At 35.2% G+C, this 19,166-nt stretch overlaps 1 long non-coding RNA gene across 2 annotated transcripts; it reads right to left on the bottom strand.

Moving 5' to 3' along the window:
• Positions 1 to 1,441: 1,441 nt before the first annotated feature.
• Positions 1,442 to 18,704, bottom strand: LOC112696719 (uncharacterized). 2 transcript variants are annotated; one of them, XR_003150855.3, is made up of 8 exons: positions 18,466 to 18,704; positions 18,187 to 18,291; positions 17,607 to 17,762; positions 17,013 to 17,472; positions 16,257 to 16,355; positions 15,551 to 15,682; positions 3,633 to 3,775; positions 1,442 to 1,789 (listed from the first exon to the last, which is right to left on the bottom strand). It is a non-coding gene; the product is annotated as an uncharacterized lncRNA (long non-coding RNA). The 2 variants fall into 2 exon arrangements; XR_003150854.3 differs by lacking the exon at positions 3,633 to 3,775 and having other exon boundaries at positions 18,466 to 18,703.
• Between the last annotated feature and the right edge of the window lie 462 nt (positions 18,705 to 19,166).

Genomic DNA, 19,166 nt, shown 5'->3' with positions numbered 1-19,166 from the left:
TAACTCTAATAAAAAATATAATTCAATAAAAAATATTTGTATCTTCTTTTTTTATGCATTGGTGTTATTTTTATTCGGTAGAAATTAATGGTGACGTAATTTTTTTTCTTTTTGAATTCAGCCAATTGAAGTTCTAAAAGGCATAAATAATTTTTAACGTTTTTTTTTAATAACTCGATCAAAAAATTTTTCTAGAGTTTTCATTGATTTTGAATTCGTACGAAAGTAGGATTTGATAACTTTATAATAATTAAATGTGAATTTGATAAATGAATGTTAATTTGATTTATTACTGTTTGAGTTTGATTAAGTTTACGTTGAAATTTTGTGAAATTATTACCGTTATTTGTGAATTGCGGTTCGGCCATACAAAATAGTCCAGCTGGAGTTATTTTGATGATTTTAAGGCTATTGTGAATGAAAATTATTAATTAAAATTGATATAGTTTGATGGCCAAGAGATTAAACTAAAAGCTGTGAAAAATCGGTAACCGAAAAACTCGAAAATAGATTAAAATACGAATAATACTTTGAAAGAAAATGGTTAAGGATTTTGGTTTTGGTATAAAAGAAAGATTAGTAATTATATTTTATATTTAAAGGGTAATATTGTATTTGTATATAAAAATCGAGGTATAATTTGTAATTGTATAAGTTTTTGGGTATTTTAGGTAATAAGTAAAGTTCATAGATAAAATGGATATTTTATAAAAGTTTATGTTATTTTTATAAATATGAAAATAAGTGAGGGTTTACATATAATTTTATAAAATATTGAGGTTAAAAATAGAATATTAAAAAGTTCATGATTTAAAAAGTAATTAATAAAAGGTTAAAAATAAGGTTTTATAAACTAAGTTTTAAAAAAAGATTATAAATATTATTTTAAATACTTCTTTAAAATTATACATTTATATTAAAATAAATAATTATTATATTAGTATTTATCAAAGATATTATTTTGTAATAATATTATAATGTGTAGTATTAATGAGAAAGCAAGCAAGTAAAGTAATCTTAAAAGCTTTAAAGAACACATACTTAAATAAAGAACTTTATAATTCTTTTTCATAAGATACTTAGGGAGAGGCGAGGAAATAATGCGAAAATAATTTATATTATGGAATAATAGAAAAGAAAAGAAGAAAAAAAAGAAAAGAAAAAGGAAAGAAAAATATTAAAAAAACCTTTGTCACAGCCTCACAGGAGGATAGAGAGCAAAGATTAAAACAATCTAAAAAAATTCTTATTGTAACACCCTATTACACAGAGCTTTACGCTTAAGCCGTAAAACAAAGGTGGTATGGTATTATGAGCTCTAAAACAATATATATATATATATATATATATATATATATATATATATATATATATATGAAAGATAGTAATATACGAGGAGTCTTGGAAAACAGGTAAAAAAAATCGCCAATAACAAATGCAATGCTCAGAAAACGAGATTACTTGCGTGTTAAGAAACCTAAAGTTCATAGGTGTAATTAAACAAAAAGAGGGAATAAAGAGTCAAGGATACAGAATAACTAGCTCCTAACTCAGCCTGCGAAGCCAAGGCTGGCCAGAGAATATTTACATACATATATACGTATCCCAAAATACCCAAAATACAAAGATAAAACCTTAACTCTCCTTAAACCTTTAAGAGGGACAAAGTAAACAAGTTTCTTGGAGAGAAAGCTAAGTACATATATACATAAACTGAATAACAAAAGAACCCAGGAACCACTCCGCTTCAGAAGTCCATACGCATAGCGAGGTGCCTATCGACTTGCATCTAAAAATAACAACACAGTATGGGATGAGAACATGAGATTCTCAGCATGGTAAAGGTGCCACGCACATAAGATATAAGGTACTAGGAATGCTAGAGGCAATTTTAGAATGCCGACACTCAGATTATACAGCTTAATATACTAAACGGAAACCACAAAAGGGGTAGGTGTTTAGAAAAATCTAAAATTAACTTAAACTTAACCTGAACACTAAACCTATCCACCTTTTCTCCGTTCCTACATCTCCAATGATATTTCACAGATAGTCAAGCAGATAAAGACAAGCACAAGTAGAGTACAAGTTCTGCAGTTAACAATTATACATTTAGCATAGCAAGTGCGTTTAGGCACGCCCAGTTAATGCACAAATAAGTAATTCAAGCAATATGCATATGATGCATGTCTTCCCTATAGTTGATGAGGCTCATCTGTTAGTTATCAAGTCAATCTGACAAGTTCGGTTTGCTAAACCGTGGACTGTCCCCCGACGCACATCCCCAAGAGTCTATGCATAGCTTTTTCTCAAATATATATAAAATTGCTCAATGGGGGTCAACCTTCCCAGGAATTTAGAGTGTCCGGTCACATCTTACGTCTTAGGGTCAACAAAGTATCGAGTGTCGACCTGGAACATGTGGGGACAAGCCACGGTACTTTACCCAGGAAAACTCGTATCTCAGATCAATTGAGTATATAATGCCAAAACAATATTCATAATCATTGTAATCTTTGCAAAATCATATCATACATGCCATAATATCCTATATACTCCAATTATACTCATTTCCATATTTACTTCACCATTTTTCCTACTTTACCTCACCCCCAAGTTATCTCAATTTCCTATCTCCATCTTAATACTAGATCTCATACTATGATTTGAGAATAAAATTATGAAAATAGAGTTTTAGAAGTTTAAAATTTAGTTTAAAAACTCAAAATCTAGTTTTGCAAAAAACAGGGCCACGCGTACACGTTGGTACGTGTTTAGGCCATGACGCGTACACATCCCCTGATTACGCGTACGCTTATGCACCAGGCAGAAGCGCATGGTCGCCTATGAGAAACTTGCATACGCATAAACCCCAAGTCACGTGCACGCATCGCTCACGCGTACTCGTGGGCGTGCAAATTTAGCCCATTACGCGTATGCATAGGCTCGTTCGCGCACGCATACATGAGCGGCAGAAACTACCATATGCGAATGAGGGTTATGCGTATGCAAAAGTCTCATGTCACGCGTATGCGTTGGCCACGCGTACGCGTGGGCGTACGTTTTACCAAAATTTTTACTAAGTCTGACATCTGCAGAATTTCAATTGAAAACCTCAAACTTCAGACGCGCATAACTTTTTCATTTTAAATTATTTTCCTTCCGTTCCTCGAACGGCGTAAACTTCACGGACCCAAAAACTAATTTTTCACAAAAACCTTCCAACCTCTATTTCACTGATTAACCATTTAAATATTAACCATTCCAAACTTAACACCAGTAGCAAAACATGCATTATCACAATGACATAATGCTATAACCTGCTATCATCCACCAAGAACAAACATTATACAATTTTGCTCCCAAATTCCTACTTTAAATAACAAAACTATGAACAATTCACCAATTATGCACAAACATCCTTACCAACAAACCCATCATTAATCAAATACCACTTTTAACATTCAACTTCCAATATAATCACAACCACCAACACATAGTCAATCCATGTCATCAACCATTATCACAGATTCTAACATTCAACATGCGTATCATTTCAACCTATCCTATGGTCCTTTAGCCTGCAGTTTTACAAAACATTATATATTAAATACGCGAAACCTAAACCATACCTTGGCCGATTTTCACGTATTAACCAAGGTAATCCACAAGGCAAGAAGCAAGTCCTCTCACCACAATTCCAGCTCTAGCACCAACCCAAGCTTCCACTAATAACCAATGTCCACAATTCAAGCTCCAATTACATCCACACAACCTAATTCACATATATATGACACATATACACCCAAAATCAATATCTAACATACTAAATCAAGAAATTAACTAGGGTTAGTGATCCTCACCTTAACCAAGCATCACACAAGCAAGAGTAAATGTTTCCTCAAGTTAATTTGAGCCTAAACATCAAGATATTGAAATTTAATAACCAAAGCCCCAAATTTTCAAAAATTCAGGAGAATAAGAGGCTTAGATGAGAGATGAGACTTACCTATGGAATTGTAGAGCTCGACGCAGTGGACACGTGACCGCAAACGGTATAGCGATCAGAGCCCAGAGCAAAAAGTTACGGTGGTTGGAATTATGAGCAAGGGTATGTCTTCCTTCCCCCTTTCCCATAAGGTTTTGATGAGCGGATAATTTATACGCTTTTTGGCATTGTTTTTAGGTAGTTTTTAATAGGATCTAGCTACTTTTTAGTATATTTTTATTAGTTTTTAAGCAAAATTCACTTTTCTAGACTTTACTATGAGTTTGTGTGTTTTTCTATGATTTCAGGTATTTTCTGGCTGAAATTGAAGGACCTGAATAAAAATCTGATTCAGAGGTTGAAAAAGGACTGCTGATGCAGTTGGATTCTGACCTCCCTACACTCAAAATGGATTTTCTGGAGCTATAGAAGTCCAAATGGCGCACTCTCAATTGAGTTGGAAAGTATACATCCTGGGCTTTCCAGCAATATATAATAGTTTATACTTTGCTCGAATTTTGATGATGCAAAATGGCGTTTAAATGCCAAGTTCCTGCCCTATTCTGGCGTTAAACGCCAGAACTGAGTTACAAGCTGGAGTTAAACGCCCAAACTGGTACCAAGCTGGCGTTTAACTCCAAGAAAAATCTCTACATATGAAAGCTTCAATGCTTAGCCCAAGCACACACCAAGTGGGCCCAGAAGTGGATTTCTGCATCATTTACTTATTTCTGTAAATCCTAGTAACTAGTCTAGTATAAATAGGACCTTTTACTATTGTATTAGACATCTTTGGATTATCTCTTGATCCTTTGATCAGTTTTATGCTATCTTAGATTTTTATGGGGGCTGGCCATTCGGCCATGCCTGGACCTTCATCACTTATGTATTTTCAACGGTGGAGTTTCTATACACCATAGATTAAGGTGTGGAGCTCTGCTGTTCCTCGAGTATTAATGCAAAGTACTATTATTCTTCTATTCATTTCAAGCTTATTCTTATTCTAAGATATTCATTTGCATACAAGAACATGATGAATGTGATGATCAAGTGACACTCATCACCATTCTCACCTATGAACACGTGTCTGACAACCACTTCCGTTCTACCTGAAAACAAGCTTGAATGTATATCTCTTGGATTCCTGGTTCATGATGCATGGTTGCCTCTCCTGACAACAGAGCCTTCCATTCCATGAGATCAGAGTCTTCGTGGTATAAGCTAGAATCAATTAGCAGTATTCTTGAGATCCGAAAAGTCTAAACATTGTCTGTGGTATTCGGAGTAGGATCTGGGATGGGATGACTGTGACGAGCTTCAAACTCATGACTGTTGAGCGTAGTGACAAACGCAAAAGGATCACAGGATCCTATTCCAACACAAGTGAGAACCGACAGATGATTAGCCCTACGTAACCCGTAGTTGGACCATTTTCACTGAGAGGACGGGAGGTAGCCATTGACAACGGTGAAGCCCGAACATACAGCTTGCCATGGAAATGAGTATGAATGATTGAATGAAGACAGTAGGAAAGCAGAGATTCAGAAGGAATAACGCATCTCCATACGCTTATCTGAAATTCCCACCAATGAATTACATAAGTATCTCAATATTTATTTTATGTTTATTTATCTTTTAATTATCAAAGCTTCATAACCATTTGAATCTGCCTGACTGAGATTTACAAGATGACCATAGCTTGCTTCAAGCCGACAATCTCGTGGGATCGACCCTTATTCACGTAAGGTAATACTTGGACGACCCAGTGCACTTTCTGGTTAGCTGTGCGAAGTTGTGAAGAGACGTGTGAATCATGGTATTGTGCACCAAGTTTTTGGAGGCATGCCTAGTGATAACAATTTCGTGCACCAAGTTTTTGGCGCCGTTGCCAGGGATTGTTCAAGTTTGGACAACTAACGGTTCATCTTGTTGCTTAGATTAGGTATTTTTCTTTTTATTTTGTTTTTCAGAATTTTTAAGAATGAATTCTAGAGTTTCAGATGATGCTTTTATCATCACAGGAGCTAGTTGATTTCCATCAATTTGGTTGTTGTATGCAATGTCTTGCTGAAGCTTGGCTGACCATGTCTAATCTTTTTAGACTGAAGCTTTAGACTAACATTGCATGATTCCTGGAATTCTTTTTAAAAATCTTTGAGTTTCTTATTTTCTTCTTCAAAAAAAAGTTTTTTTTTGAAAAATTACAAAAAAAATTTCTTTAATAAAATCATAAAAACCAAAAATTTGTGTTTCTTGTTTGGGTTAGTGCCAATTTTTAAGTTTGGTGTCAATTTCATCTTTTTAATTTTTCAAAAAAAAATTTCGAAAATTCATGCATTGCATTCTTCCTGATCTTCAAGTTGTTCTTAATGAGTCTTCTTGTTTGATCTTTAAATTTTATTGTTTTGTATCTTTTCTTTTTTTTCATATGCATTTTTGAATTCTTAGTGTCTAAATATTAAAAAGTTCTAAGTTTGGTGTCTTGCATGTGTCTCTCTTCTTAAAATTTTTTTCAAAAATGTGTTCTTGATGTTCATCATGATCTTCAAAGTGTTCTTGGTGTTCATCTTGACATTCATAGTGTTCTTGCATGCATCATTTGTTTTAATCTAAAATTTTTATGTGTTAAGTCATTTGTGATTTTTCTCTTTCCTCATTAAATACAAAAGAATAAAAAAATTAATTATTATCTTTTCCTTATTTCACTCACGAATTTCGAAATTTTTGGGTTGACTTAGTCAAAATTTTTAAAATAAGTTGTTTCTTATTAGTCAAGATTTCAATTTCAAAAATTTATCTTTTCAAAATCTTTTTCAAAATCAAATCTTTTTCATTTTTTCCTTTGTTTTTCGAAAATTTTCAAAAATCTTTTTCAAAACTTTTCAAAATCTTTTTCCTATTTTTACTTCATATTTTTTGAAACTAATACTAACGATTAATGTTTTTATTCAAAAATTTCAAGTTTGTTACTTTCTTGTTAAGAAAGATTCAAACTTTAAATTTTAGAATCATATCTTTTAATTTCTTGTTAGTCAAGTCATCAAATTTTAAAAATCAAATCTTTTTCAAAAAAAAATTGTTTTTCAATCATATCTTTTTAAAAATCAAATTCTCTTCAACCATATCTTTTCAATCATATCTTTTTAAAATCAAATCTTTTTCAATCATATCTTTTTTCAAACCTTAATTTCAAAATATCTTTTTCTAACTTCTTATCTTTTCAAAATTAATTTCAAAATATTTTTCAAAATCACCTAACCACTTTTCCAACTTTAATTTTCAAAAATCACTAACCATTTTTCAAAAATAATTTTCCAAATTCTCTCCCTCTCATCTCTTTCTATTTATTTTATTTATCTACTAACACTTATCTTCTACTCATAATTCGAACCTTCTCTTCTCTCTGTGTTCGGATTTTTTTCTCCTTCTCTCTTCTCATCCTTCTATTCTTCTTCTCTTCTACTCACATAAGGGAATCTCTATACTGTGACATAGAGGATTCATTTTCTTTTCTATTCTCTTTTTTTTCATATGAGCAGGAGGAAGGACAAGAACATTCTTGTTGAAGCTGACCCTGAACCTGAAAGGACTCTGAAGAAGAAGCTAAAGCACAACAATCCAGAGAAAACCTTACAGAGAATCTCGAAAAAGAAGTAATGGCCGAATCCCAATAATAACAACGCAAGGAAGATGCTTGGTGACTTCACTGCACCAAATTCTAACTTCTATGGAAGAAGCATCTCAATCCCTACCATTGGAGCAAACAATTTTGAGCTTAAGCCTCAATTAGTTTCTCTGATGCAACAGAATTGCAAGTTTCATAGACTTCCATCAAAAGATCCTTTTCAGTTCTTAACTGAATTCTTGCAGATCTGTGATACTGTTAAGACCAATGGAGTTGATCATGAGGTCTATAAGCTTATGCTTTTCCTTTTTGCTGTAAGAGACAGAGCTAGAATATGGTTGGACTCTCAACCTAGAGATAGCCTGAACGCTTGGGATAAGCTGGTCACGGCTTTCTTAGCCAAATTCTTTCCTCCTCAAAAACTGAGCAAGCTTAGAGTGGATGTTTAAACCTTCAGGCAGAAAGAAGGTGAATCCCTCTATGAAGCTTGGGAAAGATACAAGCAACTGACCAAAAAGCGTCCTTCTGACATGCTCTCAGAATGGGCCATCCTGGATATATTCTATGATGGTCTGTCTGAATTGTCTAAGATGTCATTGGATCATTCTGCAGGTGGATCTATTCACCTGAAAAAAATTCCTGCAAAAGCTCAGGAACTCATTGAAATGGTTGCAAATAACCAGTTCATGTACACCTCTAAGAGGAATCCTGTGAGTAATGGGACGCCTCAGAGGAAGGGAGTTCTTGAAATTGATGCTCTGAATGCCATATTGGCTCAGAAAAAATGTGGACTCAGCAAGTTAATATAATTTCTCAGAGTCTGAATGGATTGCAAGCTGCATCCAACAGTATTAAAAAAGCATCTTCTAAAGAAGAAGCTTATGATCCTGAGAACCCTGCAATGGCAGAAGTGAATTACATGGGAGAAGCCTATGGAAACACCTATAATTTCTCATGGAGAAATCATCCAAATTTCTCATGGAATGATCAAAAAAAGCCTCAACAAGGCTTTAACAATAATAATGGTGGAAGAAACAGGTTTAGCAATGGCAAGCCTTTTCCATCATCCTCTCAGCAACAGACAGAGAATTCTGAGCAGAATCCATCTAGCTTAACAAATATAGTCTCTGATCTATCTAAGACCACTCTTAGTTTCATGAATGAAATAAGGTACTCCATTAGAAACTTGGAGCCAAAAGTGGGTCAGCTGAGTAAAAGGCTTACTGAAACTCCTCCTAGCACTCTCCCAAGCAATACAGAAGAGAATCCCAAAAGAGAGTGCAAGGCCATAACTGTGACCAACATGGCCGAACCTGGAGAGAGTGAAAAGGTAGTGATTCCTAGTGAGGAAGGCCTCAGGGAACGTCCACTGGCCATTAAGGAGTACCCCAATAAGGAACCAAAGGAATCTGAGCCCCATACAGAGACCATAGAGATTCTATTGAATTTTCTTTTACCATTCATGAGCTCTAATGACTATTCATCTTCTGAAGAAGATGAAGACATTGCTGAAGGTCAAGTTGCCTAGTATTTAGGAGCAATCATGAAGCTGAACGCCAAGCTATTTGGTAATGAGACTTGGGAGGATGAACCTCCATTGCTCATTAATGAACTAAATACCTGGGTTCAGCATACTTTACCTCAAAAGAAATAGGATCCTGGTAAATTCTTAATACCCTGTACCATAGGCACCATGACCTTTGAGAAGGCTCTGTGTGACCTAGGGTCAGGTATTAACCTCATGCCACTCTCTGTAATAGAGAAACTAGGAATCTTTGAGGTACAAGCTACAAGAATCTCACTAAAGATGGCAGACAAATCAATGAAATAGGCTTATGAACTAGTAGAGGACGTGCTAGTGAAGGTTGAAGGCCTTTACATCCCTGCTGATTTTATAATCCTAGATATTGGGAAAGATGAGGATGAATCCATCATCCTTGGCAGACCTTTCCTAGCCACAGCAAAAGCTGTGATTCATGTTGACAGAGGAGAGTTGGTTCTTCAATTGAATGAGGACTACCTTGTATTCAAGACTCAAGGTTCTCCTTCTGTACACATGGAGAAGAAGCATGAAAAACTTCTCTCAATACAGAGTCAAACAAAGCTCCCACATTCAAACTCTAAGTTTGGTGTTGGGAGGCCACAACCAAACTCTAAGTTTGGTGTTGAGAGGCCACAACCATGCTCTGATTATCTGTGAGGCTCCATGAGAGCCCACTGTCAAGCTATTGACATTAAAGAAGCGCTTATTGGGAGGCAACCCAATTTTCCATTATTATTCTATGTTTTCTTTAGGTTGATGATCATGTGGAGTCACAAAAACAACTGCAAAAAAAAATCAAAGCAAAATAAAAAATAGCATAAAAATAGCACACCCTGGAGGATGAACTTATTGGCGTTTAAACGCTAGTAAACGCTAGTAAGAGTAGCAGAATGGGCGTTAAACACCCAGTCTGGCACTATTCTGGGCGTTTAACGCCAGAAATGGGCACCAGACTGTCGTTTAACGTCAGAAATAAGCTACAACTTCGCGTTAAATGCCAAGAAAGGTATAAAAGCTGGCGTTTAACGCCAAAAACAGGCAGCAGTCTGGCGTTAAATGCTAGAATTGCACTCTAACGGCGTTTTGCACGCCTAAATGGAGCAGGGATGAGAAGTCCTTGACCCCTCAGGATATGTGGACCCCACAGGATCCCCACCTACCCTACCTCTCTCTCTCTCTCTCTCTCTCACATCTCTATAACACTTTACCCAAAACACCACTCACCTATCAAATCCTATCCTCTTCCCCATATTATCTTCACCAATCACCTCCATCCCTCTTCCCCAAAAACCCCACCTACCTCACTTTTCAAATCCAAACACTTTTCCCTCCCAAACCCACCCAATTCCATTCGGCCACTCTCTCTCTCTCTCTTTCCCTATAAATACCCCTCTTCACTCTTTCATTTTCACACATCACAAACACTCTCCTACCCCCTTGGCCGAACCTATCTCTCCCTCCATCTCCTCCATTTTCTTCTTCTTCCCCTTCTTTCTTTCTTCTTTTGCTCGAGGACGAGCAAACCTTTTAAGTTTGGTGTGGTAAAAGCTTTGTTTTTTGTTTTTCCATAACCATTTATGGCACCTAAGGCTGGAGAAACCTCTAGAAAGAGGAAAGAGAAGGCAAAAGCTTCCACCTCCGAGTCATGAGAGATGGAGAGATTCATCTCAAAGGTCCATCAAGACCACTTCTATGAAGTTGTGGCCAAGAAGAAAGTGATACCTGAGGTTCCTTTCATGCTCAAGAAGAATGAGTATCCAGAGATCCGACATGAGATCTGAAGAAGAGGTTGGGAAGTTCTCACCAACCCCATTCAACAAGTCGGAATCTTAATGGTTTAAGAGTTCTATGCCAATGCATAGATCACTAGGAACCATGATCAAAGTATGAACCCGAATCCAAAGAATTGGCTTAAAATGTTTCGAGGAAAATACTTAGATTTCAGTTCGAAAAATGTAAGGTTGGCGTTCAACTTGCCAATGATGCAAGAAAATGCACGCCCCTACACTAGAAGGGTCAACTTTGATCAAAAGGTGGACCAAGTCCTCATGGACATATGTGTGGAAAGAGCTCAATGGAAAAGAGACTCAAGGGCAAGCCGGTTCAATTGAGAAGACCAGACCTTAAGCCTGTAGCTAGAGGATGGTTGGAGTTCATCAAACGCTCCATCATTCCTACTAGCAACTGATCCAAAGTAACTGTGGACCGGGCCATCATGATCCATAGTATCATGAAATTATTTCTTTTGTGTCTTCACAACATGATCATTAGTATCTAGTGTCTATGCCTTAAAGCTATGAATAATTTTATGAATCCTTCACCTCTCTTAAATGAAAAATGTGCCTAATTACAAAAGAACAAGAAGTACTTGAATTTCAAATTTTATCTTAAAATTAGTTTAATTATTTTGATGTGGTGGCAATACTTTTTGTTTTTTGAATGAATGCTTGAACAGTGCATATTTTTTATAGATAAGTTTATGAATGTTAAAATTGTTGGCTCTTGAAAGAATGATGAACAAAGAAAAATATTATTGATAATCTGAAAGATCATAAAATTGATTCTTGAAGCAAGAAAAAGCAGTGAAAAAAAGGGCGAAAAAAAAGAAAAGAAAAAGAAAGAAAAAGAAAAAACAAGCAAAAAAAGCCAATAACCCTTTAAACCAAAAGGCAAGCGTAAAGAGGATCCAAGGCTTTGAGCATTAATGGATAGGAGGGCCTAAAGGAATAAAATCCTGGCCTAAGCGGCTAAATCAAGCTGTCCCTAACCATGTGCTTGTGGCATGAAGGTCCAAGTGAAAAGCTTGAGACTGAGTGGTTAAATTCGTGATCCAAAATAAGAAGAGTGTGCTTAAGAACTCTGGACACCTCTAATTGGGGACTTTAGCAAAGCTAAGTCACAATCTGAAAAGGTTCACCCAGTTATGTGTCTGTGGCATTTATGTATCCGGTGGTAATACTGGAAAACAAAGTGCTTAGGGTCACGGCCAAGACTCATAAAGTAGCTATGTTCAAGAATCAACATACTGAACTAGGAGAATCAATAACACTATCAAAAATTCTGAGTTCCTATCGATGCCAATCATTCTGAATTTCAAACGATAAAGTGAGATGCCAAAACTATTTAGAAGCAAAAAAGCTACTAGCCCCGCTCATCTAACTGGGACTAAGTTTCATTGATATTGTGAGATTCATTGTATATTCTTTTCTTTTTATCCTATTTTATTTTCAGTTGCTTGGGGACAAGCAACAATTTAAGTTTGGTGTTGTGATGAGCGGATAATTTATACGCTTTTTGGCATTGTTTTTAGGTAGTTTTTAGTAGGATCTAGCTACTTTTTAGTATATTTTTATTAGTTTTTAAGCAAAATTAACATTTCTTGACTTTACTATGAGTTTGTGTATTTTTCTGTGATTTCAGGTATTTTCTGGCTGGAATTGAGGGACCTGAGCAAAAATCTGATTCAGAGGCTGAAAAAGGACTATTGATGCTGTTGAATTCTGACCTCCCTGTACTCGAAATAGATTTTCTGGAGCTACAGAAGTCCAAATGGTGCACTCTCAATTCCGTTAGAACGTAAACATCCTGGGCTTTCCAGCAATATATAATAGTCCATACTTTGCCCAATTTTTGACGACGCAAATTGGCGTTTAAACGCCAAGTTCCTGCCCTATTCTGGCGTTAAACGCCAGAACTGAGTTACAAGCTGGAGTTAAACGCCCAAACTGGCACCAAAGCTGGCGTTTAACTCCAAAAAAAGTCTCTACACATGAAAGCTTCAATGCTCAGCCCAAGAACACACCAAGTGAGTTCGAAAGTGGATTTCTGCATCATTTACTTATTTCTGTAAACCCTAGTAACTAGTCTTGTATAAATAGGAACTTTTACTATTGTATTAGACATCTTTGGATTATCTCTTGATCCTTTGATCAGTTTTATGCTATCTTAGACTTTTATGGGGGCTGGCCATTCGGCCATGCCTGGACCTTCATCACTTATGTATTTTCAACGGTGGAGTTTCTACACACCATAGATTAAGGTGTGGAGCTCTGCTGTTCCTCGAGTATTAATGCAAAGCACTATTGTTCTTCTATTCAATTCAAGCTTATTCTTATTCTAAGATATTCATTCGCACACAAGAACATGATGAATGTGATGATCAAGTGACACTTATCACCATTCTCACCTATGAATGCGTGTCTGATAACCACTTCCGTTCTACTTGAAAACAAGCTTGAATTTATATATCTTGGATTCTTGGTTCACGACGTATGGTTTCCTCTCCTGAAAACAGAGCCTTCCATTCCCTGAGATCAGAGTCTTCGTGATATAAGCTAGAATCAATTGGCAGCATTCTTAAGATCTAAAAAATCTAAACCTTGTCTGTGGTATTCCGAGTAGGATCTGGGATGGGATGACTGTGATGAGCTTCAAACTCATAACTGTTGGGCGTAGTGACAAATGCAAAAGGATCACAAGATCCTATTCCAACACAAGTGAGAACTGACAGATGATTAGCCCTACGTATCCCGTAGTTGGACCATTTTCACTGAGAGGACGGGAGGTAGCCATTGACAACGGTGAAGCCCGAACATATAGCTTGCCATGGAAAAGAGTATGAATGATTGAATGAAGACAGTAGGAAAGCATAAATTCAGAAGGAATAACGCATCTCCATACGCTTATCTGAAATTCCCACCAATGAATTACATAAGTATCTCTATCCTTATTTTATGTTTATTTATCTTTTAATTATCAAAGCTTCATAACCATTTGAATCCACCTGACTGAGATTTACAAGATGACCATAGCTTGCTTCAAGCCGACAATCTCCGTGGGATCGATCCTTACTCACGTAAGGTATTACTTGGACGATCCAGTGCACTTGCTGGTTAGCTGTGCGAAGTTGTGAAGAGACGTGTGAATCATGGTATTGTGCACCAAGTTTTTGGAGCCATGCCTAGTGATAACAATTTTGTGCACCAGGTTTGTAGTGTGAATAAGGAGAGGGGTGAAAGGGAAGCTATTTTTGCCTAAGTGTTATGGACTAGATTGAGCCTTGGGCCCATTTTGGGCCTGGTTTGGCCCGTTCGGCCCAATCTTGGGACAAAATTTTTAAAATTAGTGTCAAAATTCTCATTTTAATTAGCTCTATCCAAATTTAATATAAAATTCACATTTCTAATTTTCTTTATCAAAACCTTATTTATTGGCTAATTATTTACTTATTTAGCAGGGTTTACACCTACCACAAGAGGGCAGACACAGAAAAGAAAAGAAAGAAAGAACGAAAAGAAAAGGAGATAAGCAGAAATATTGTTTGGCTGAGAATGAACTAAGATGATTGTGTACCCGCTGAAAATGAGCAGAGATATGGTGGTGAGTCCACTAAGATTTGCTTCCAAAGATACATCACCCAATATAGGGGATGGTCGCACTTGTAAGACAGAGGTTGCTTACAGAGATTATCGATACATACATTGGCTAGAGAGAGCCTCACCTGTAAGACCGGGGTTGCTTACAGATGTTATGTTTGCATATATCAGCTCAAGAGAGTTTCACTTGTAAGACAGAGGTTTCTTATAGAGGTTATGACACTGGAAATCAAACTCAGACAAAGGTTGCTGAGTTACGTCGGGAGCGGGTCAAAACCAACAGATGAGCCCATTAGCTGCACTAGGGATAGACATGCATCATAATTGTTCGAGCATATCTTCTATGAATTCTATTTTCTGTGATTGTGTATGTGTTGTGTTTTGAATAAGCAAGTTGGTGACACTCAGTTTTCAGTATGATCATGACGTATTGGGAATCGGGTCATTACACACTTGGCAATCTTTTCTGGTGTTACATACAACAACTTATAATTACAATATTCAAAATTAAGTTCTCTAAAGATCTCTTGCTCTTAAGTCTATTCCATATTAGCACTTAAGTAAGTAGCGGATATATTTGCCTATACGGCAAGTCAAAAGGAGAATGTAAGCATATATGTATCAAAATAACACAATAAAAAATAGAATCTATTAATAAAAAATATGCAATACCTATAGTAGATGCATAATTTGATCTTGAATAAGGGACACAAGGGGAAATTACTAATGTTATACCAGGACAGATAAGAGTTGGTAGCTACAACACAAGACCATCTAAAGTTATAAGTTAATAAAAACAAAATAAAGCCTATAAAATAAGGGAAATTGATATTGTATAACATCACTTTTACTGAGCCATTTGACAGATATTGTAAATTTTAATACAATATATTATAGACATTGTAACAAAAAAACTAAATTGTGTTTGAAAACTAAAAGAAACATCTATCATTAAAAGATATCCACAATCTACTTGAAAAAGCCATAAGTCATAAGCTCACTTGAAAAATTACAAGTACCTGATAGGTCAGACTCGTTTCTCCACCAGTGGGCATCAAAACAAAAACATCACATCTACTCATTGTGGCATTAATGATCTCTCTTTAATTGGGACGGAATGAGTGATTTCCAAGAGCTTTTTTATTATTAACCTGAACATAAAAGAAAAATTATAATGATGATAACTATAAAGCTATATGCAGTGGGAACAGGCAACGAAGCAGTTTGTGAAGCATATAACAAAAAATATGTTACTACCTAAGATCAAAGACCACAAAACCAAATTGCAAAGTCAACTAAAATTGTTCTATCTTCTTTGCAACAAACAATTGGCAAAAAATAGTATCATGTTATTTCTAACAAAAAATACCAATACCAACCTTGATGTTATTCTTATGTTGATAGAAAGGAAAATAATATATAATTATAACGCTTTGTGTTTCTCTCCTATCTTCTATCTATTCTACTATCATTTATGTCTTGGATCTGATTATTACTTTGTTTCAATTTATAACAAGATTTTTCTTATATTAAATTATTAATCAAATTAAGAGATCAGATAGATAATGCAGCACACAGCTTCTTATTCTTTCTCTTAGCAACAAAAAGCATTGCTGGAAAATTACTTTTGGAAGATGAAGCAATGTACATATATTAAAAGGACCTTGCTCTAAAAACAATTTATGTTTAAAAAATAAAGAGGCAATCTCATAATTAAATTTATACCTCTCCAGCCCTAAGAAAGAGGAACTTGTGATCAGCTAAGTTTTCTCCGACCAATTTCAGGACCGCAACAAGTCCGGCGAGGACCACCGACACTATTCGCTACAACAAAGCAGAGGAAATTATAAGAGATAATCATTGGTTAACAAAATAGGAAAGTTGGTCAGAGAAGTTTAAAATTGCAAGTTAGGCTTGAAATTAGGAAATTTCATTAGTCAACATTTATACTTAAAAATAATATAAAATCCAAATAATTTATCAAGCACATTAAGGAAGAAAATAAAAAGAACAAAAATGAAAATATGGAAAAAGCATGATAAGTCAGGGCCTAAGTTGCAATTGTGGTCAAAAGTACAGGCCACCAAAGTTCACTTTTTTTTCCTACCGATTTTCATCTTATGACAATCAATATACAAATATTAAGGCCATTTCTAAGCTTAAGCAAATGGTCCCTTTAAAATCCACTAAAGATAAAAATTTCAATAAAATTCAGCTAATACCTGCTTAAGTCATGAAAGGATCATCATTCTTTAATCTCATGTCCTAGAATAATAATTTACATTATGGTGCCTTGAATTTGCAGACCAATGAGCAAAACTTTTCAAGTGTTTAAATTGATTGTTTACTTACTATAACATTTTTTAACATAAACATATTATTGCAGAAGCATATTCATAAAGAATAAAGAGAGACAATCTGAGTTTGAATGAAATTTTTTTTTGATTGAGGTTCATTATATGATGCTAAAGGCCAACCTACCTCCTATTCATGCTCAGGCAAGCCCGAAGATACTTCTATAAGTGATTAGAAAGAAAGGGCTGAAGCGAAAATATTAATCTACAAAATTAATAAATCTAATTAGTATATTGGACCAACAAATTAGTTCTTTAGGGATTAGACTAAACACATTCATATGGATGAACATGTTACAAAACTCAGTCAATTAAACCTATTTACTTGCCAGGAAGATAAAGTAAAATGGAATAAAGTAGGAAAGTTCAGATTGCCTACTAATGACATAAAATTAAAGATGATTCATTCACTAGTGTAGTGATATGCACTAACTAAATAAAAGAGCATCCTAATTGGACATGTGACTAGTGCAAACTAAGTAGCATGCTCTGTTCAAACAATTGCAACAAAAGCTTCAGTGTCTTAAAGCAAACCTACTACTTAACTTAAAGCAAACTGCACCATGAAACACCATCATCCTCAGAAACTACAACAACAATGTTAGTTAAACAGTGCATTAACCTTATCATGAACAAAGATGTTATAATCAAATTATACAATAAAATAGACAAAACAAGAGTTGGAAAAATAAAATGAATGAAAATTGTTCTATTTACTAACTTGAAGGTCATTGTTGTGCTTATCAACAGTCTTTGCTTTGCTCCAAGGGTCTCTAATATGTGCGACTGTGTTGCCGATGAGGGTGAGAGAGGCGGCGATTGAATCACCCTAAGGGGTTTATCTTCAATATAAATTGGATCATACTTTCTTCATGTCCTGCCAAAATCTATTGTAAGCTATTACCTTACAACAATCTATATAAATCAATCAGATGATAGAATTTTGACTCTAATATCTAAACTAAATTTTATCATAATTGCAAGTAATCAATAATCTAAATATTTACAAAATCTAATCCAAATTGAATTTTGACTTTCCATAGCATGAATGAAAATAGTGAGATGTGAAATCCAAGAAAGAATTTTCAATGATTTCATATAATTTAAATTTTTAACACATACTTTTCAAACAGATGATAGAATCAAATATGCATACCGCTGATCCACATGTACAACATAAACAACAACAATCTGAGAGTGTAAGTTGCAACAAAATAGAGAGAGAGAGAGAGAGAGAGAGAGAGAGAGGGAGAGGGAGAGAGAGAGAGAGAGAGAGAGAGAGGGAGGGAGAGAGAACTAACAGGTGAAAGCCAGTACTAAGGTTAGAAATATGGTGAGAAGTGCACTTTCTCAAATTGCCATTGGAAAAAGCATCAGTTTCCAAGAAAAAGGAAGAATCCATCATGCTGTTGTTGAATCAAGATCATAATTAATCAATAATCATGAATCAGAGCATGTGTTATTGAATCCAAGGAAAAAGGTAGAATAAAATAAAATAAAAATAGCATCAATTATAAAATTATCAAAATGGAGAAATAAAACTCAACAAGAAAGTTATAATCGAATCATTGATTACTAACCAAATATGAGATGCACATCGTTCGATCCTTTGATAGAAGGTGACTCCGCAATATTTTGAGCTTCGTGACCTCGGTCCATGTCTACTCTTTTTCACTTATTGCGCTCTCTGAAGAACCATTCTTTGCTCCACTGCCACAATCTTTCTTCATAACAAATTCCAACCACGCTGTATATGCATGAAAATGTAGAGAAAAACAAAAGAATATCCAAACTGAGTCAAATAAATAACAATGAAAAAGAAAAATGAACAAATAGAAATTGACCTTAGGTGATTGAGGAGAAAATCAAACGCGTCGACAGATAAGCTTGATGGAGGCGCCGGTAGTGTCTAGGAACTCACTATCTCTAATCTCAAAAACTATGACGTGTAGATGAAGGAAACAACACATTGACATAGAATCTTGATGGAGGCAACGACGAGGACATCAGTTGCGACAGTGGCAAGCTTACTCTCCCTCTGATCTCGAACATCACAACGAGCTTGATGGTGATAATGGCAAAAAGATGAATGTGATGGTGGCGAGTAGATCTAAGGTTTCAATTCTCACTTTTTTTTCCTCTTCTAAATTTGTTTGGACAAGTTTTTGTGTACAGTGAAATTTGTTTAAGTTTAATTATAATAGTCTAGGGTATAAATATTTGTTTGGACAATTAGACTTATGTTGTGATAAGGTTATAACGTGGATGTCCATTCATTGTG

The sequence above is a fragment of the Arachis hypogaea genome, chromosome 6, assembly GCF_003086295.3.
Source record: "Arachis hypogaea cultivar Tifrunner chromosome 6, arahy.Tifrunner.gnm2.J5K5, whole genome shotgun sequence".
Classification (NCBI taxonomy): domain Eukaryota; kingdom Viridiplantae; phylum Streptophyta; class Magnoliopsida; order Fabales; family Fabaceae; genus Arachis; species Arachis hypogaea.
Note: the sequence above shows the minus strand (reverse complement) of the source record. Positions and strands in the feature narration are given on the sequence as shown.